This window comes from Dermacentor variabilis, unplaced genomic scaffold (genome assembly GCF_050947875.1).
Source record: "Dermacentor variabilis isolate Ectoservices unplaced genomic scaffold, ASM5094787v1 scaffold_375, whole genome shotgun sequence".
NCBI lineage: Eukaryota > Metazoa > Arthropoda > Arachnida > Ixodida > Ixodidae > Dermacentor > Dermacentor variabilis.
Window position 1 is genome coordinate 32861 of NW_027460561.1, and position 20881 is coordinate 53741.

General features: G+C 45.6%; 1 long non-coding RNA gene across 1 annotated transcript; it reads right to left on the reverse strand.

Annotated features, from left to right (window-relative positions):
* Positions 1 to 1600: 1600 nt before the first annotated feature.
* On the reverse strand, positions 1601 to 9305 carry LOC142569031 (uncharacterized). Its single transcript, XR_012825618.1, has 4 exons — positions 8868 to 9305; positions 7770 to 7874; positions 4505 to 4649; positions 1601 to 1710 (listed from the first exon to the last, which is right to left on the reverse strand). It is a non-coding gene; the product is annotated as an uncharacterized LOC142569031 (long non-coding RNA).
* Between the last annotated feature and the right edge of the window lie 11576 nt (positions 9306 to 20881).

Sequence of the window (20881 nt, forward strand, 5' to 3'; positions counted from 1 at the left end):
CACAGCGGCCCCGACCAATCACGGGCAACAGCGGCGTTCGCGCGATGCCCTGAGGCGCTCGTGCGCGTTTTCATCAAAAAACAGCCGCTTGCGTTTGTTTCTGCCCTTTTTGAACCAGATATTCGTGTTCAGGGGACTCAAAACTGTAGAATGCCGCAGAGAACTCATTTTTTTCGAAAAGTGTTTCAGCTTCCCTTTAAATGTAGTCCGAAAAGTAGTGAAATTATTACGGTAATGTTGGGGGTCAGAGAAAGCGTCACGCACCTTTCCCGGTAACATTCATACACGCGAAACTAACTGCATCACAGGGCCGAGCTTCTTTTGCTTAACTTCGTCACCAGACTGGAGCCGCGAGGGTGCTTGAAATGTAGTCCGGAAAGTAGTGAAATTATTACGGTAATGTTGGGGGACAGAGAAAGCGTCACGGACCTCTCCCGGTAACATTTAGTACGCGCGAAACTATCTGCATCACACGGCCGAGCTGCTTTTTGTTAACTTCTTCACAAAACCTGGCGCCACGAGGGTGCTTGAAATGTAGTCCGAAAAGTAGTGAAATTATTACGGTAATGTTGGGGGTCAGAGAAAGCGTCACGAACCTCTCCCTATAACATTCAGTGGACGCGAAACTAACTGCATCACACGGCGGAGCTGCTTTTGGTTAACTTCGTCACAGAACCTGGCGCCGCGTGGGTGCTTGAAATGTAGTCCGAAAAGTAGTGAAATTATTACGGTAATGTTGGGGGTCAGAGAAAGCCCCTACTAAAAAATCCTATTTGTTTTCAAACGGGTTTCATCAAATAGGGTTATGGAACGGGACCCCGTTTGATCCTGTTCAGTCCTGACCTGTTTAAATCCTGTTTATTCCTGTTTAAACCTGACCCGTTTAAATCCTGTTTAAACCTGACCCGTTTAAATCCTGTTTAATCCTGACCCGTTTAAATCCTGTTCAATCCTGACCCGTTTAATCCCGTCCTATCTAACCCAGACCTGTTTGCCCCTGTTCAGACCTATATTTTACTACATTCATACCAGGTCCTTTCAGAATGGATTGATGTTGCTTAATATAATTTACTCTTTAAACCTATTTTGTACACGTGTGTATTTGCGATCAGCATTGAAGAGAAGTAGATCTGCATTATGTTTGCAACAAGAATGCCACTTTCACATGTAGGTTTGCCTGGTACATTGCTTGATACGAAGATGAACACAATTTTCGGCATAAATTGATTAGCACTACCAACACTGATGTGATACATCATGAACAAGTTTTGTATGACCCACGAGTACGTTCTCTATGTATGACCTACAAGAAAATGCACCCTGAAGAAGACTGTACCTCATTTTCCTATTTACTACAAGTATGCAAATGTAATTCTTGCAAGTTTAGTATATGTTCGATCACTTGTACTCGTCCTTTTTGCTGTAATGGTTTGTTGACAAATCCACAGTAAAGCGTAATTTTGGGGTGAAAAATGTCAGGCAAAGTATTGGCATGTACTTGTAAGTGAAAAAGACAAGTATATTTTACGTAGGTATTTCTGTACACCCACTTGAGCTTTCATTAAGCCTGAAGTCCTCCGGCTTAAGTAAAAGCATGTCATAAATGTCCCAAGCACTGTTTATTGGACCTTCTAACGGTATTTCGATGCATCCAGTCTGCCGAGAGAAGACCGCTGGAGTGGGTTGCTTGGGTGAGAGCGAGCAGGGCACCTGAAAAAGTAAAGCCAATAATTTATCTTGACTCATGCAACAGGTTGGCACATAGGCAAATTTGCCTATGTTCCCACAGATAAGAAAGGTTCAGCATTCCGGTCATAGGAGATAATGAATAAATCTTATTGAAAAATATGTGGTTTCATGCAATGCCTATGTTTCAAGGGAACATGGATTACTGTGGGAGAATAAGCTGTCATAATTAGCAGGCGATTGAAGCAAGTGTTATAGGAAAAAGATGGACACCTCGTTTGATTTACAATAATTACTAGTATTGAAGCAACAGAATACAAACAAGAAATACCTTTAAAAACAACACCGACAGGTTGAGATAATAAATTATTCAGAAACTAAACCCTTCTGCCAGCAAAATACCGTAGTGTACTGGCTTTGACATTGTGCTGCTCAGGCAGAGGGCATGGGATTGAATCCCGGCCACAATGGCTGCATTTATATGGCAGAGAAATGCCAAAACCCCTATGTTAGGTCTATTGGGTACATGTTAAAGGAGACTAGGGATCCCGCCAACTTGAAGTTATAAAAACCGGAGTATATTTTGAGATAAGCAAACTCACAAAAGTAGAAGGCCCTGGCCATGCAAAGACCATATAAAGCCTTTTAAGGTAGGTGCCAGCAGCCGCAAAATTTCTTGTAAAAGCGAAATATAGCAGAAGCGTTATTTTTCCGTAGATCACTTTTGCGAGGTATTTTACAATTTGACACCCGACATGTTGGGCATCTACGGGCAACAGCAATTCTTGCACAGATCATAGCAAACACTGTTGCACCTAGGTATACATAGACACATAGGTATAGGTACAGTCACCGACTGATTTTCCGGACTCCGAAAATTCGAACATGATTACTCGGTCTGCTTCACGGCACCGCCATTCTCCCCATGGACCATAATGTATAACAACTTCTGAAAGTTCGGACGCCTTGCAACCTCTCGTCTGATTTTTCGGACACTCCTTGAGCCAACTTGATCGAGAGCACCATGCACCGACTCTGACCGTTGCATGGTTCTACTTGCTGAACGCCATTTTTGTTTTGAACGGAGCCACCTTGCTGCCCCACGAAGTGGCGCTACTGCAAATCCCTGCTCATCATCATCGTTTCTGCCTGGTTTGTAGCTACAGCAGTTCCGGTCTCAGCTTAGTATGCCATGTTAAGACAATCCAGCAGCTGATTTGTTTGTTTCTTCGTGCACGACGCTGCGAGTAGGCCAGGTTTTTTGTTTGTGCAACTGATGTCGGCGTGACGATGTTTGACGAAGCAAGATGGGCCAATTCATTTCACTAATATCTAGAATAGCTACCTGTAAGCACCACCTACCTTTCAACAAGATTTGCAAAGAAAAAAACCTCATCCTGAAAAGTCTGCACATGAAGACATCGGTAGCATCATCAGCGTGTGGCCTCAAGATAATTCGGCAAGCCAGGAAATTACTGACAGCATGAGTGCAAGCATGCCAACAGGAAATCAGTGGCTGAATAATGCACCTTCTACCAATTGGTAGACAGTGCATTTTCGCAAAGCCCTAACTACAGCAGATCATTGTTCAGGAGTTCCCGAATGCACAACTCCATGCCATTTTCACGCCGACTCTAGGGAAGCACCTCTGCACAGTTGCAAGAAAAAAAGCTAGATGCCCCAAGAGAAATGAGCCAACTCAAGCCATCGAAGTTATGTTTACCTTGTCTTCCTACAACTACTCGAAACCTAGGACTGCTGTTTTGCACAAGGGAACAAACGTCAACATTGGTGCCTCGCCCAACACAAGTGGTCTGCGCCGTAGAAGGTGCCATCAGTCAGCCCACAGATGAGGCCCACATCAGTGCTGTCAGTGTGCTGTACAAATTGCAGAAGCACAGCCTACAAGCTTGTATGCCTTAGTGTGATCGCACCAATGAACGAAAACCAACGAATCAAGTTTGTTTCGTGCCGAGAACAGTTGCCTCATGCTGGATTTTCCTACAATTCTTTCTAAGCACAGATAATGCTTGGTTTGTTGTGTAGGCATGTAAATAATGAAAAGGCCTGCATCACTATCTCTGAAAAAAATCATGTAACAAAGCTTGTACAGTACACAGGTGCAGTGTCTATCACATACCATTTCGTACAGTAGAGGCTACATCGGATAAACCGACCAATGTATAAATGACTGGCAGCGTGACGAAGCAAACTTGATGCGCGGGTCAGTTAGCAGTGGTAGTGCACTGCTCTCGGCGCACATGCACCTATGTTTGAAAGCTGCTTGATCGTGACAAAATATAAAGACAAAAGCGCTGGAGAGATATCTGATGCTTTTCTTATATGTATGACGAGGAACCTAGCACTAGCTCCCCATGCAGAGAATTACTAGACAGTGAGACTGCTTCTTATCATTGTAAAACAAGTGTCACGCTCACCATGTGATGCGTCCTTTTCGTTTCCGTGCGAACAGCATGTATTCAGATCTATTCTCCCCCTTTCACCTTTTGCACAATATCACTGTGCGAGCAATAATACTGAACTGTTAGTAGCAGTCTGTCAGGTTGCCTCCTTTCTTTCCTTGTGAATTGTGTGCTAAATAAGGCTTTTTTTGGTGAAAGAGTGCTAGTTTAACGCATAAACTAGCGCCATGGCACTTTGCAATAAAGGAGTTATAATTCTCTAAAAATATGTCCATGCAGAACAGTGCCAAAAGAACACCTTAAAGAAAGAAAATGAGTGTATCTATCATAAAGACCAATCCTTGTCTTTTTTCCTTAACATAATTTTCAATACCGATATTGAAGTACAAGCTCACCATATTATATCACCTTGTCAAGGAAGCAAGGCACAATGGTGCCCAACTGTCGCGGGACCAACTTGGATGTGGAGATCAGCGCAGATCAGCAACATAGCATGGTCTGCTTACACTTCTTCTCCAGGTCCAGCCATACCTATAGCAGCTATAAAACAAGTGAGCTTAGAATCACAAGCGAAACAATATAAAAAGTGACACTGAACAAAGCAACTTTCGTTAAGCATAAATAGGATCGAAATGCTGACATTATGCCCATAAGTAACTTCACTTTGAGCAACAAAGCATCCAATTTAAGAAAGATAATATGTATGAGCTATCTATGTGAGAAAGATTAATCGAACGCCCTCTATTTGCCATACTCCTCCCCTTATGCATGGATGTCTCACTGACTGAGTGAGCTGGGCTGATCCCAGGTATAGTGTAATTAAAGGTTGTCACTTGGTGGGCCAATCCCGACACCATTGCATGACTTGTACAATAATTTTAATGTGTATTGTAATGCTGGCCATCCTGCAGGCACTGCAACATTATAGCACCCATAAGTCTAATGGCATTACCTGATAAGGTTAACTAATAAGTGTCCCCAGAAGCATAACTCGGCATGTATACTCGGTGGCCATTATTATTAGAGAAGCAACAGCAGAGGTGAAGCTTTATCCTGTGCCATATGCAAAATGGCCGAGCACGCCCAGCTTTTTGGTTACATTCTCACTTGTGACCACTGCAGCAGGCTGACTGACATGCGTAACCAGCAGTTTGTAGGACCACATTTTCATAACCTGCATTTTTTTTTACATCTGAAGAGATTAGCCTTAAGCTCCATGATGCGCTGCACTCGAGAAGCATTATAAACTGGCAACATTTAAATGCTATGCTGCATGGTTTGTTGCATGCTTTAGGAATTTACTTATTTATTATACACATAGCTCATAGGCTCCAGTTGGAGTATTGCATGAGGTGGCAAGAAAACATCATCATCAGCCTGGTTACGCCCACTGCAGGGCAAAGGCCTCTACCATACTTCTCCAACAAGCCCGGTCATGTACTAATTGTCACCATGCCGTCCCTGCAAACTTTTTAAGCTCATCCGCCCACCTAACTTTCTGCCGCCCCCTGCTACGCTTCCCTTCCCTTGGAATCCAGTCCGTAACCCTTAATGACCATCGGTTATCTTCCCTCCTCATTACATGTCCTGCCCATGCCCATTTCTTTTTCTTGATTTCAACTAAGATGTCATTAACTCGCGTTTGTTCCCTCACCCAATCTGCTCTTTTCTTATCCCTTAATGTTACACCTATCATTCTTCTCTACATAGCTCGTTGCGTCGTCCTCAATTTGAGTAGAACCCTTTTCGTAAGCCTCCAGGTTTCTGCCCCGTAGAAACCTGGAGGCTTACAAATTCTGAACTAACAAGGAGAACATTCAACAAAACAAGTCAGACCAAAGAAGAAAAAATAACATACTCTCATAATGGGACTACGTATCTGGCAGCTAGCTTATAAAAAAGACAATTAGGAATGTTTTACTACTGGTAGCGCTTTAGGGGCAGGAATGTAGAATTCCAAGCTTCATACACTTTTAAGCCACCTTTCGTGGCTTTTTGTTTTGAAGTTCTATTCTCTGTACTATTATAGAAATGAATACCCCCCTCCAAAATAAAACGTTGAAAAACATGTAATGCACAGTAATGTAACACAATAATGTAATGCACAACAGTGAATACTTAGAAAAATGTAATTAAGAACATGGAGTCTATGTGGGCACAGATGTTAGAACTCTACATGAAAGCATAATAATAAAGGTGGGCGAAGCATTTATGCTTTTGTCGGGCAACCTGCAGCAAGACATACAGGTAAAAGGATATGCATGCCTCACAACACAGTCCCTAAAAATATCTGTCACAATACAGTGAGTAGGTATATCATGCATATCTACAATAGCCCCTAATTATATTTAACTCAGAGGGGGCTACCTATGTAACTTGATCAAACTGCAGGTGGGCCAAATTCTAAATATACGATTCAAGTAGACAGAAAATGGACGTTATGAAAATGTATCTACAGCAAAAGTGTTGTACATTATTGTTGTACATTATGTCATACCTGCCAACCTGTGAACATAATATTTTGTAAAAATGCTGCAGACACTAAATTCTTTGTTGGGGACATAGCACACATTATTTTAAAGCTTGCTCTCAGCACCCCCATTGTTGCATACACACACACATTATTAATAAAGGGAAAATCACACATCTACCCGCTCGTAGCAATTGCTACAAAAGAAACCCGTACGGATTCCTCGAAAGGAAAGCCTCACATATGAAAAAAAGAAATCGTCCAGGTCTGGGAGTCAAACCCGGGACCACCGCCTTTCCGGGACAGCCGCTTTACAATCTAAGATAACCAGGCGGCTAGCAGATGGCCGGGCGAAGTCGAATTTGTCGACAACATGAAGCAAAGGCAAGGGTCTGACGTAATAGTTCTGCGGAAACGCGCAAGGTGTAGAGAAGTAATTAATAAAGGGGAAAAAAATATTACGTCAAACCCTTGCCTTTGCTTCGTGTTGTCAACTAATTCGACTTCGCCCTGGCATCTGCTAGCCACCTGGTTATCTCAGATGGTAGAGTGGCTGCCTCGGAAAGGCGGTAGTCCCGGGTTCGAGTCCCAGACCAGGACGAATTTTTCTTCAACTGTGCGGCTTTCCTTTTGAGGAACACATACGGGTTTCCTTTGTAGCAAATGGTGCGAGCGGGTGGACGTCTGATTTTCCCTTTATTAATTACTTCTCTCCACCTCGTGTGTTTGCGCAGAACTATTGCGTCACACACACATTATCAACCATTATTTAACTTGTCGTGCAGCACAAAAAGCAGCAGCGAGCTTGAAACCAGTAACTGACAACATTGTTTTTTTTAGATTACAGAGCTTTACGCTGCTTCAGGAATTTATCTGACCAAACTTCCCAAAAGCAAGTGCCCCTCTGATGTTCTCGTTAGAGATATTGCATTGCTAATAATAAAGCAGTACAAGTACCATTGCAATTAATTTTTTACATGCATTTTAACAATGTCATGCCGTCAATCTCTCAACAGCTTTAAAACATCTTAACCAACACAACTTCGTTGTCTTTCTAAAGTGACATTCATAAAATTGTAAAATGAGCCCACATTTGTAAACCCACGAAAAATTCAGGAGAGTTTCCAAACATGGATGATACCAACAAAATCTGCAGCTCGTGTAAGTGGCAGCAACTGCTTTGCACACACCTTGTCACAGCATGCACATCAGGTACTTTTCCGTGCTGTTGAGGCTGCAGAAGTGCCGCAGGTGCATATGTGGAGGTGCCTCTGGTTCACAAAATCTTGCCATCCCTAAACAATAATAAATGCTCAATTTATTGTAATCCCTGCTGAAACTGTAAACTTGTGATATAAAAAGATCACGTCATATTTTGATAAAAGTCTCATACAACCAGTTACATGAAGCTGCAACTGGTTGTGCAAATATCTGATTGTAACATCACAGGCGGTTAAATAACACGTAAATCGAACTGTAGCAAACATGAATCTACTATGAAAAGGTTCACACAAACGTACAGCTGTATAACGTGAAATGTGAATTGTACTATCAAAAAATTCCGTAGGACATGAAAAGCGTTCCAAAACCTAATTTGTTTATGCGGCGCAACAAAGCACTGCTCCCAAAGGACGATGCGCTCAAAATTACAACAGACCACCTCTATTTCTGGAGAGACAATACAGAAAAGAGAAAGATTTTTCCATTAAAAAGAAGCATTGCTTATGTAATTTCGGCTTCTCTGCAAGATCGGAACCCTTTACAAGTACACGAAAACACACAGGACACTAATACACGTCATCTGACGACACTCTATAAACAGAAGAATTTCCATACAAGCTAAAAATCTGGCCATGCGTCAACGAAGGAATCGGGTGCTATCTCGCGCAGCTGTTAGCTGTGAAGACCGACACTTCGACGTACTACTTCTAGAAATGCCTATACCATTTCTCAATGAAACATTATGTACACAAACAGTAACTTTCTTTCCTTGAATTTTTGTGCCCATTTAGATCAAAGAACCACCCGCGCTAGCGTGCTTCATAGGTGAAAGTAAATAAACCACAGATAGAGCTGTTGGTAACATGAATACGTTTTAGGGCAATTTCCATGGAACTTTTTGCTAAATGTGCACTGCGACATGAAGAACAACCATTTGAAAAGCACATTTATAATTCTTGCTGCTTTACAAATCCGGATTCGGTTGTTGTACGGATCTTGCGATACGTACAACAACGCACACTTCACGAACCATAGACAGGAAGAATGCGCGCAAGCGCCGGACTTACCTTTCTCGGCGTACTCGGAAAACGCTCCTTTTAGTGTCACAGGTGCCGCGGAATCGACTGCACCAACGGTCCTTCCGGCGCACACACTGTTGAATTGCGGATCAACTACAGGACGTAAGAGCACAACTTTCACCAAATTCTTCCGTACAGTGCGATACGATGCGACAGTGCCAGAGGATGAGATCCTTTTCATGAGCCCGGAACAAAGGAAGCGCGAAGGGTCATATCTTCGGCATCGGCGCACCACACGAAGGATACTGCGGGCTACATTACGCGGTCCCAGGGGTTTTGTGATTCTCAATGCATACAAGATGCACCACAATTTTTCTCGGCACAGCGTACACACGATTAAACAACTACATCGGACGGCGTCAATACACAGCAAGCACTCACATGTAGCGACAAACTGAAGACGGCAAAATAATATCACCTGTAACTTTACCGGCGCTACCTGTGGTGCCATCTGTAGGCCGCCACCGAAAGCGACCGTGCTTTCGGTGATCTCATGGATGGTGACGGCGTTGTATATCGATGTTATGCGAGTCGTACAGCGTCTTGTACGACGTGTTTCAGCAACGTTGCTTTTAATAGAGAGGACAGCAATCTGCGTATACGCCGTATAGACGTCTCACCCACTTGAAAAACACAACAGGAAATTTTCAGTCTGTCGTATTTTGGGACGTCGTGACTGTCGTTCTGTTCTCTGTAGTGTGACGTCCTGTATTCGAAAATTCTGTAGTTCTTGATAAATATTTGATTAAAAATTGACAGAGACCAATTTAAGGATATGTAAAATTATTAATACAAAAAAAAATAAAAAAAATAAAAGACAAAGAAACGCATCCGCTGGGAATCGAACTTCGGATCTACCGGTCCCGAGACAAGCATCTTACCACTGCACCACGCCGAACATAGTTGCTATAGAATTGTTTAAGCTATGCCAAGAGTGTAAATCGCTGTCTGGGTTGCTGTTTACATTTACATTTTAAAAGTCACGATGCGCTTTCACTTCACCGCGTGAACTGCCGCATCTCTAGATGAGCAAAAGTGTTGTTACCATCGACAGGTACATCGTGGAGTGCTAGACCATCGATTTTGCTGTAACGATGTCCATATTTGATAAGAAATTCAGAAGTAGACAACGGTGACCGGGGACACTGAGGGTTGTTACTGCTAATTCCGACAGTTGGCTCTTGCTCTTTACACTTTTGAGCTCGCATATAATTCGTGTTCAATGCTATATAGCTACATAAACACTAGTGGGTGAGTCTTCATCCCGACAGAATACTGGCTTCTCACGGCAGCGCTGTACCAGATTAATGAGACCCGAGCGAGACAGCTTTTCACGCAACTTTGTGGAACAATCCAAAACTTCTTTTCCGCTTCGCATAAGCTTGTGCAATATTTCTGGGAATTAACTAATGTCTCAGTGTAACCGCACATGTAAGTCCACAGGCTTGTGGGCCCCATCTTACCAAATAAAACAAAGCGGATACGCAGCCATTCCCGCAGATGGTATGATTTTGATCAGCGACCGATTTTGAGGAGGCCGGTAGGGCGTTGCGGGGGGGGGGGGGGGGGGGCTGGTGCCGCGTCGTCACGGCACAATTATAACAATTGGCCACGTCGACTTTAATACTGGTGTCGGTGCTATCAGTATTGCCGGCTTCAGAGAAGCACGATTGAATACCGCGCAAGAGAAAAGTACAGTGTACACCACCGATGCGAAGCTGACATGTTAATATAAAGGGCCGCGACCGAAGGTGCTTCTGTTGCGACTTCAGAACTCTTGGCCGTCGCGACCGAATGTTTCTGTTGCGACGTCATAATTGCTGTCGTAACGTCAGTAATGTCTGTCGCAACTACAGAAATGTTAGGAACATCTGTCGTACAACAGAAATTTCTGTGTTTGCAGCAGGAATTCCTGTTGTCTTTTTCAACTGGGCAGGACCGGGAATCGGATTGAAATTCGCAGCTAGCATATCGCAGTTTGGTCTGTGAATGTTCCGAGGTGGTCACGCAATTTCAGTAGAGCTTGATAATGGCCCCAATTCAGCACTAGGGGCTAAATTGTCAGGATGTCGAACAATAAAAAAAGTTCCTCCCAGTTCTATTCAAGCATTAAACTGGTATGCATTATGCCATCCAGTATGGTTGCCACAAAGCTCCAGATTAAACCAGCTTTTGTGACAAACAGGCGACCCTATATGGTGCCACTGCGTCCAGTATAAGCCAGTTTAGTTGCAAACAGGGCCCCTGTTAAGACCCATTTCTGCGTGAACTGGTCATGCCTATACCTGCTTGCATGCCAAACGGGACCCCGCTCAGACCTGTTCGTGTGTGAACTGGTCCTGTTTATACCTCTTTGCATGCCAAACGGGACCCCGTTCAGACCGGTTCGTGTGTAAACTGGTCCAGTTTATACCTGTTTGCATGCCAAACGGGACCCCGTTCAGACCGGTTCGTGTGTAAACTGGTCCAGTTTATACCTGTTTGCAGCCAAACGGGACCCCGTTCAAACCTGTTCATGTGTAAACTGGTCCTGTTTATACCTGTTTGTTGCTAAACAGGTCCCTGTTAGAACCAGTTTAAACCTGTATAACCCAGTTTGAATTTAAATAAGATTTTCCAATAGGGGCGTCACGAATCTCTCCCGGTAACATTTAATACACGCGAAACTAACCGCATCACACGGCCGAGGTGCTTTTGGTTAACTTCGTCACAAAACTGGCGCTGCGAGGGTGCTTGAAATGCAGTCCGAAAAGTAGTGAAATTATTACGGTAATGTTGGGGGACAGAGAAACCGTCACGAACCTCTCCCGGTAACATTAAGTACACGCGAAACTAACTGCATCCCACGGCCGAGCTGCTTTTGGTTAACTTCGTCACAAAACCTGGCGCCGCGAGGGTGCTTGAAATGTAGTCCGAAAAGTAGCGAAATTATTACGGTAATATTGGGGGTCACAGAAAGCGTCACGAACCTCTCCCATAACATTCAGTACACGCAAAACTAATTGCATCACACGGCCGAGGTGCTTTTGGTTAACTTCGTCACAAAACTGTTGCCGCGAGGGTGCTTGAAATGCAGTCCGAAAAGTAGTGAAATTATTACGGTAATGTTGGGGGTGAGAGAAAGCGTCACGAACCTCTCCCGGTAACATTCAGTACACGTAAAACTAACTGCATACCACCACCGAGCTGCTTTTGGTTAACTTCGTCACAAAACCTGGCGCCGCGAGGGTGCTTGAAATGTAGTCCGAAAAGTAATGAAATCATTACTTTAATGCTGGGGGTCAGAGAAAGCGTCACGAACCCCTCCCGGTAACATTCAGTACACGCGAAACTAATTGCATGCCACCGCCGAGTTGCTTTCGGTTAACTTCGTCACAAAACCTGGCGCCGCGAGGGTGCTTGATATGTAGTCCGAAAAGTAGTGAAATTACTACGGTAATTTTGGGGGTCCGAGAAAGCGTCACGAATCTCTCCCGGTAACATTTAGTACACGCGAAACTAACCGCATCACACGGCCGAGCTGCTTTTGGTTAACTTCGTCACAAAAGCTGGCGCCGCGAGGGTGTTTAATATGTAGTCCGAAAAGTTGTGAAATTATTACGGTAATGTTGGGGGTGAGAGAAAGCGTCACGAACGTCTCCCGGTACCATTCAGTACACGTAAAACTAACTGCATACCACCGCCGAGCTGCTTTTGGTTAACTTCGTCACAAAACTGGCCCCGCGAGGGTGCTTTAAATGTAGTCCGAAAAGTAGTGAAATTATTACGGTAATGTTGGGGGTCAGAGAAAGCGTCACGCACCTTTCCCGGTAACATTCATACACGCGAAACTAACTGCATCACAGGGCCGAGCTTCTTTTGCTTAACTTCGTCACCAGACTGGAGCCGCGAGGGTGCTTGAAATGTAGTCCGGAAAGTAGTGAAATTATTACGGTAATGTTGGGGGACAGATAAAGCGTCACGGACCTCTCCCGGTAACATTTAGTACGCGCGAAAATATCTGCATCACACGGCCGAGCTGCTTTTTGTTAACTTCTTCACAAAACCTGGCGCCACGAGGGTGCTTGAAATGTAGTCCGAAAAGTAGTGAAATTATTACGGTAATGTTGGGGGTCAGAGAAAGCGTCACGAACCTCTCCCTATAACATTCAGTGGACGCGAAACTAACCGCATCACACGGCCGAGGTGCTTTTGGTTAACTTCGTCACAAAACTGGCGCCGCGAGGGTGCTTGAAATGCAGTCCGAAAAGTAGTGAAATTATTACGGTAATGTTGGGGGACAGAGAAAGCGTCACGAACCTCTCCCGGTAACATTCATTTCACGCGAAACCAACTGCATCCCACGGCCGAGCTGCTTTTGGTTAACTTCGTCACAAAACCTGGCGCCGCGAGGGTGCTTGGAATGTAATCCGAAAAGTAGTGAAATTGTTACGGTAATGTTGGGGGTCAGAGAAAGCGTCACGAATCTCTCCCGGTAACATTTAATACACGCGAAACTAACCGCATCACACGGCCGAGGTGCTTTCGGTTAACTTCGTCACAAAACTGGCGCTTCGAGGGTGCTTGAAATGCAGTCCGAAAAGTAGTGAAATTATTACGGTAATGTTGGGGGACAGAGAAAGCGTCACGAACCTCTCCCGGTAACATTAAGTACACGCGAAACTAACTGCATCCCACGGCCGAGCTCCTTTTGGTTAACTTCGTCACAAAACCTGGCGCCGCGAGGGTGCTTGAAATGTAGTCCGAAAAGTAGTGAAATTATTACGGTAATATTGGGGGTCACAGAAAGCGTCACGAACCTCTCCCATAACATTCAGTACACGCAAAACTAATTGCATCACACGGCCGAGGTGCTTTTGGTTAACTTCGTCACAAAACTGGCGCCGCGAGGGTGCTTGAAATGCAGTCCGAAAAGTAGTGAAATTATTACGGTAATGTTGGGGGTGAGAGAAAGCGTCACGAACCTCTCCCGGTAACATTCAGTACACGTAAAACTAACTGCATACCACCACCGAGCTGCTTTTGGTTAACTTCGTCACAAAACCTGGCGCCGCGAGGGTGCTTGAAATGTAGTCCGAAAAGTAATGAAATCATTACTTTAATGCTGGGGGTCAGAGAAAGCGTCACGAACCCCTCCCGGTAACATTCAGTACACGCGAAACTAATTGCATGCCACCGCCGAGCTGCTTTCGGTTAACTTCGTCACAAAACCTGGCGCCGCGAGGGTGCTTGATATGTAGTCCGAAAAGTAGTGAAATTACTACGGTAATTTTGGGGGTCAGAGAAAGCGTCACGAATCTCTCCCGGTAACATTTAGTACACGCGAAACTAACCGCATCACACGGCCGAGCTGCTTTTGGTTAACTTCGTCACAAAAGCTGGCGCCGCGAGGGTGTTTAATATGTAGTCCGAAAAGTTGTGAAATTATTACGGTAATGTTGGGGGTGAGAGAAAGCGTCACGAACGTCTCCCGGTACCATTCAGTACACGTGAAACTAACTGCATACCACCGCCGAGCTGCTTTTGGTTAACTTCGTCACAAAACTGGCCCCGCGAGGGTGCTTTAATTGTAGTCCGAAAAGTAGTGAAATTATTACGGTAATGTTGGGGGTCAGAGAAAGCGTCACGCACCTTTCCCGGTAACATTCATACACCACATCACATCATCACATCACAGGGCCGAGCTTCTTTTGCTTAACTTCGTCACCAGACTGGAGCCGCGAGGGTGCTTGAAATGTAGTCCGGAAAGTAGTGAAATTATTACAGTAATGTTGGGGGACAGAGAAAGCGTCACGGACCTCTCCCGGTAACATTTAGTACGCGCGAAACTATCTGCATCACACGGCCGAGCTGCTTTTTGTTAACTTCTTCACAAAAGCTGGCGCCACAAGGGTGCTTGAAATGTAGTCCGAAAAGTAGTGAAATTATTACGGTAATGTTGGGGGTCAGAGAAAGCGTCACGAACCTCTCCCTATAACATTCAGTGGACGCGAAACTAACTGCATCACACGGCGGAGCTGCTTTTGGTTAACTTCGTCACAGAACCTGGCGCCGCGTGGGTGCTTGAAATGTAGTCCGAAAAGTACTTAAATTATTACGGTAATGTTGGGGGTCAGAGAAAGCGTAACGAATCTCTCCCGGTAACATTTAATACACGCGAAACTAACCGCATCACACGGCCGAGGTGCTTTTGGTTAACTTCGTCACAAAACTGGCGCCGCGAGGGTGCTTGAAATGCAGTCCGAAAAGTAGTGAAATTATTACGGTAATGTTGGGGGACAGAGAAAGCGTCACGAACCTCTCCCGGTAACATTAAGTACACGCGAAACTAACTGCATCCCACGGCCGAGCTGCTTTTGGTTAACTTCGTCACAAAACCTGGCGCCGCGAGGGTGCTTGAAATGTAGACCGAAAAGTAGTGAAATTATTACGGTAATATTGGGGGTCACAGAAAGCGTCACGAACCTCTCCCATAACATTCAGTACACGCAAAACTAATTGCATCACACGGCCGAGGTGCTTTTGGTAAACTTCGTCACAAAACTGGCGCCGCGAGGGTGCTTGAAATGCAGTCCGAAAAGTAGTGAAATTATTACGGTAATGTTGGGGGACAGAGAAAGCGTCACGAACCTCTCCCGGTAACATTCAGTTCACGCGAAACCAACTGCATCCCACGGCCGAGCTGCTTTTGGTTAACTTCGTCATAAAAGCTAGCGCCGCGAGGGTGCCTAAACTGTAGTCCGAAAAGTTGTGAAATTATTACAGTAATGTTGGGGGTGAGAGAAAGCGTCACGAACCTCTCCCGGTAACATTCAGTACACGTAAAACTAACTGCATACCACCACCGAGCTGCTTTTGGTTAACTTCGTCACAAAACTGGCCCCGCGAGGGTGCTTGAAATGTAGTCCGAAAAGTAGTGAAATTATTACGGTAATGTTGGGCGTCAGAGAAAGCGTCACGCACCTCTCCCGGTAACATTCAAACACGCGAAACTAACTGCATCACAGGGCCGAGCTGCTTTTGCTTAACTTCGTCACCAGACTGGCGACGCGAAGGTGCTTGAAATGTAGTCCGAAAAGTAGTGAAATTATTACGGTAATGTTGGGGGTCAGAGAAAGCGTCACGAACCTCTCCCGGTAACATTCAAACACGCGAAACTAACTGCATCACAGGGCCGAGCTTCTTTTGCTTAACTTCGTCACTAGACTGGCGCCTCGAGGGTGCTTGAAATGTAGTCCGAAAAGTTGTGAAATTATTTTAGTAATGTTGGGGGTGAGAGAAAGCGTCACGAACGTCTCCCGGTACCATTCAGTACACGTAAAAGTAACTGCATACCACCGCCGAGCTGCTTTTGGTTAACTTCGTCACAAAACCTGGCGCCACGAGGGTGCTTGAAATACAGTCCGAAAAGTAGTGAAATTATTACGGTAATGTTGGGGGTCAGAGAAAGCGTCACGAACCTCTCCCGGTAACATTCAGTACACGTGAAACTAACTGCATCCCACGGCCGAGCTGCTTTTGGTTAACTCCGTCACAGAACGTGGCGCCGCGAGGGTGCTTGAAAAGTAGTCCAAGAAGTAGTGAAATTATTACTGTAATGTTGGGGGTCAGAGAAAGCGTCACGAACCTCTCCCTATAACATTCAGTGGACGCGAAACTAACTTCATCACACGGCGGAGCTGCTTTTGGTTAACTTCGTCACAGAACCTGGCGCCGCGAGGGTGCTTGAAATGTAGTCCGAAAAGTAGTGAAATTATTACGGTAATATTGGGGGTCAGAGAAAGCGTCACGAATCTCTCCCGGTAACATTTAGTTCGCGCGAAACTAATCGCATCACACGGCCGAGCTGCTTTTGCTTAAGTTCGTCACCAGACTGGCGCCGCGAGGGTACTTGAAATGTAGTCCGAAAAGTAGTGAAATTATTACGGTAATGTTGGGGGTCAGAGAAAGCGTCACGAACCTCTCCCGGTAACATTCAGTACACGCAAAACTAATTGCATCACACGGCCGAGGTGCTTTTGGTTAACTTCGTCACAAAACCTGGCGCCGCGAGGGTGCTTGAAATGTAGTCCGAAAAGTAATGAAATCATTACTTTAATGCTGGGGGTCAGAGAAAGCGTCACGAACCCCTCCCGGTAACATTCAGTACACGCGAAACTAATTGCATGCCACCGCCGAGCTGCTTTCGGTTAACTTCGTCACAAAACCTGGCGCCGCGAGGGTGCTTGATATGTAGTCCGAAAAGTAGTGAAATTACTACGGTAATTTTGGGGGTCAGAGAAAGCGTCACGAATCTCTCCCGGTAACATTTAGTACACGCGAAACTAACCGCATCACACGGCCGAGCTGCTTTTGGTTAACTTCGTCACAAAAGCTGGCGCCGCGAGGGTGTTTAATATGTAGTCCGAAAAGTTGTGAAATTATTACGGTAATGTTGGGGGTGAGAGAAAGCGTCACGAACGTCTCCCGGTACCATTCAGTACACGTAAAACTAACTGCATACCACCGCCGAGCTGCTTTTGGTTAACTTCGTCACAAAACTGGCCCCGCGAGGGTGCTTTAAATGTAGTCCGAAAAGTAGTGAAATTAATACGGTAATGTTGGGGGTCAGAGAAAGCGTCACGCACCTTTCCCGGTAACATTCATACACGCGAAACTAACTGCATCACAGGGCCGAGCTTCTTTTGCTTAACTTCGTCACCAGACTGGAGCCGCGAGGGTGCTTGAAATGTAGTCCGGAAAGTAGTGAAATTATTACGGTAATGTTCGGGGACAGAGAAAGCGTCACGGACCTCTCCCGGTAACATTTAGTACGCGCGAAACTATCTGCATCACACGGCCGAGCTGCTTTTTGTTAACTTCTTCACAAAACCTGGCGCCACGAGGGTGCTTGAAATGTAGTCCGAAAAGTAGTGAAATTATTACGGTAATGTTGGGGGTCAGAGAAAGCGTCACGAACCTCTCCCTATAACATTCAGTGGACGCGAAACTAACTGCATCACACGGCGGAGCTGCTTTTGGTTAACTTCGTCACAGAACCTGGCGCCGCGTGGGTGCTTGAAATGTAGTCCGAAAAGTAGTGAAATTATTACGGTAATGTTGGGGGTCAGAGAAAGCGTCACGAATCTCTCCCGGTAACATTTAATACACGCGAAACTAATCGCATCACACGGCCGAGGTGCTTTTGGTTAACTTCGTCACAAAACTGGCGCCGCGAGGGTGCTTGAAATGCAGTCCGAAAAGTAGTGAAATTATTACGGTAATGTTGGGGGACAGAGAAAGCGTCACGAACCTCTCCCGGTAACATTAAGTACACGCGAAACTAACTGCATCCCACGGCCGAGCTGCTTTTGGTTAACTTCGTCACAAAACCTGGTGCCGCGAGGGTGCTTGAAATGTATTCCGAAAAGTAGTGAAATTATTACGGCAATATTGGGGGTCACAGAAAGCGTCACGAACCTCTCCCATAACATTCAGTGCACGCAAAACTAATTGCATCACACGGCCGAGGTGCTTTTGGTTAACTTCGTCACAAAACTGGCGCCGCGAGGGTGCTTGAAATGCAGTCCGAAAAGTAGTGAAATTATTACGGTAGTGTTGGGGGACAGAGAAAGCGTCACGAACCTCTCCCGGTAACATTCAGTTCACGCGAAACCAACTGCATCCCACGGCCGAGCTGCTTTTGGTTAACTTCGTCACAAAACCTGGCGCCGCGAGGGTGCTTGGAATGTAATCCGAAAAGTAGTGAAATTGTTACGGTAATGTTGGGGGTCAGAGAAAGCGTCACGAACCTCTCCCGGTAACATTCAGTACACGCAAAACTAATTGCATCACATGGCCGAGCTGCGTTTGGTTAACTTCGTCACAAAACCAGGCGCCGCGAGGGTGTTTGAAATGTAGTCCGAAAAGTAGTGAAATTATTACGGTAATTTTGGGGGTCAGAGAAAGCGTCACGAACCTCTCCCGGTAACCTTCAGTACACGCGAAAGTAACTGCATCCCACGGCCGAGCTGCTTTTGGTTAACTTCGTCACAAAACCTGGCGCCGCGATGGTGCTTGAAATGTAGTCCGAAAAGTAGTGAAAATATTACGGTAATGTTGGGGGTCAGAGAAAGCGTCACGAATCTCTCCCGGTAACATTTATTACACGCGAAACTAACCGCATCACACGGCTGAGCTGCTTTTGGTTAACTTCGTCATAAAAGCTGGCGCCGCGAGGGTGCCTAAACTGTAGTCCGAAAAGTTGTGAAATTATTACAGTAATGTTGGGGGTGAGAGAAAGCGTCACGAACCTCTCCCGGTAACATTCAGTACACGTAAAACAAACTGCATACCACCACCGAGCTGCGTTTGGTTAACTTCGTCACAAAACTGGCCCCGCGAGGGTGCTTGAAATGTAGTCCGAAAAGTAGTGAAATTATTACGGTAATGTTGGGCGTCAGAGAAAGCGTCACGCACCTCTCCCGGTAACATTCAAACACGCGAAACTAACTGCATCACAGGGCCGAGCTGCTTTTGCTTAACTTCGTCACCAGACTTGCGACGCGAGGGTGCTTGAAATGTAGTCCGAAAAGTAGTGAAATTATTACGGTAATGTTGGGGGTCAGAGAAAGCGTCACGAACCTCTCCCGGTAACATTCAAACACGCGAAACTAACTGCATCACAGGGCCGAGCTTCTTTTGCTTAACTTCGTCACTAGACCGGCGCCTCGAGGGTGCTTGAAATGTAGTCCGAAAAGTTGTGAAATTATTACAGTAATGTTGGGGGTGAGAGAAAGCGTCACGAACGTCTCCCGGTACCATTCAGTACACGTAAAACTAACTGCATACCACCGCCGAGCTGCTTTTGGTTAACTTCGTCACAAAACCTGGCGCCACGAGGGTGCTTGAAATGCAGTCCGAAAAGTAGTGAAATTATTCCGGTAATGTTGGGGGTCAGAGAAAGCGTCACGAACCTCTCCCGGTAACATTCAGTACACGCGAAACTAACTGCATCACAGGGCCGAGCTTCTTTTGCTTAACTTCGTCACCAGACTGGAGCCGCGAGGGTGCTTGAAATGTAGTCCGGAAAGTAGTGAAATTATTACGGTAATGTTGGGGGACAGAGAAAGCGTCACGGACCTCTCCCGGTAACATTTAATACACGCGAAACTAACCGCATCACACGGCCGAGGTGCTTTTGGTTAACTTCGTCACAAAACTGGCGCCGCGAGGGTGCTTGAAATGCAGTCCGAAAAGTAGTGAAATTATTACGGTAATGTTGGGGGACAGAGAAAGCGTCACGAACCTCTCCCGGTAACATTAAGTACACGCGAAACTAACTGCATCCCACGGCCGAGCTGCTTTTGGTTAACTTCGTCACAAAACCTGGCGCCGCGAGGGTGCTTGAAATGTATTCCGAAAAGTAGTGAAATTATTACGGCAATATTGGGGGTCACAGAAAGCGTCACGAACCTCTCCCATAACATTCAGTACACGCAAAACTAATTGCATCACACGGCCGAGGTGCTTTTGGTTAACTTCGTCACAAAACTGGCGCCGCGAGGGTGCTTGAAATGCAGTCCGAAAAGTAGTGAAATTATTACGGTAGTGTTGGGGGACAGAGAAAGCGTCACGAACCTCTCCCGGTAACATTCAGTTCACGCGAAACCAACTGCATCCGACGGCCGAGCTGCTTTTGGTTAACTTCGTCACAAAACCTGGCGCCGCGAGGGTGCTTGGAATGTAATCCGAAAAGTAGTGAAATTGTTACGGTAATGTTGGGGGTCAGAGAAAGCGTCACGAACCTCTCCCGGTAACATTCAGTACACGTAAAACTAACTGCATGCCACCGCCGAGCTGCTTTCGGTTAACTTCGTCACAAAACCTGGCGCCGCGAGGGTGCTTGATATGTAGTCCGAAAAGTAGTGAAATTACTACGGTAATTTTGGGGGTCAGAGAAAGCGTCACGAATCTCTCCCGGTAACATTTAGTACACGCGAAACTAACCGCATCACACGGCC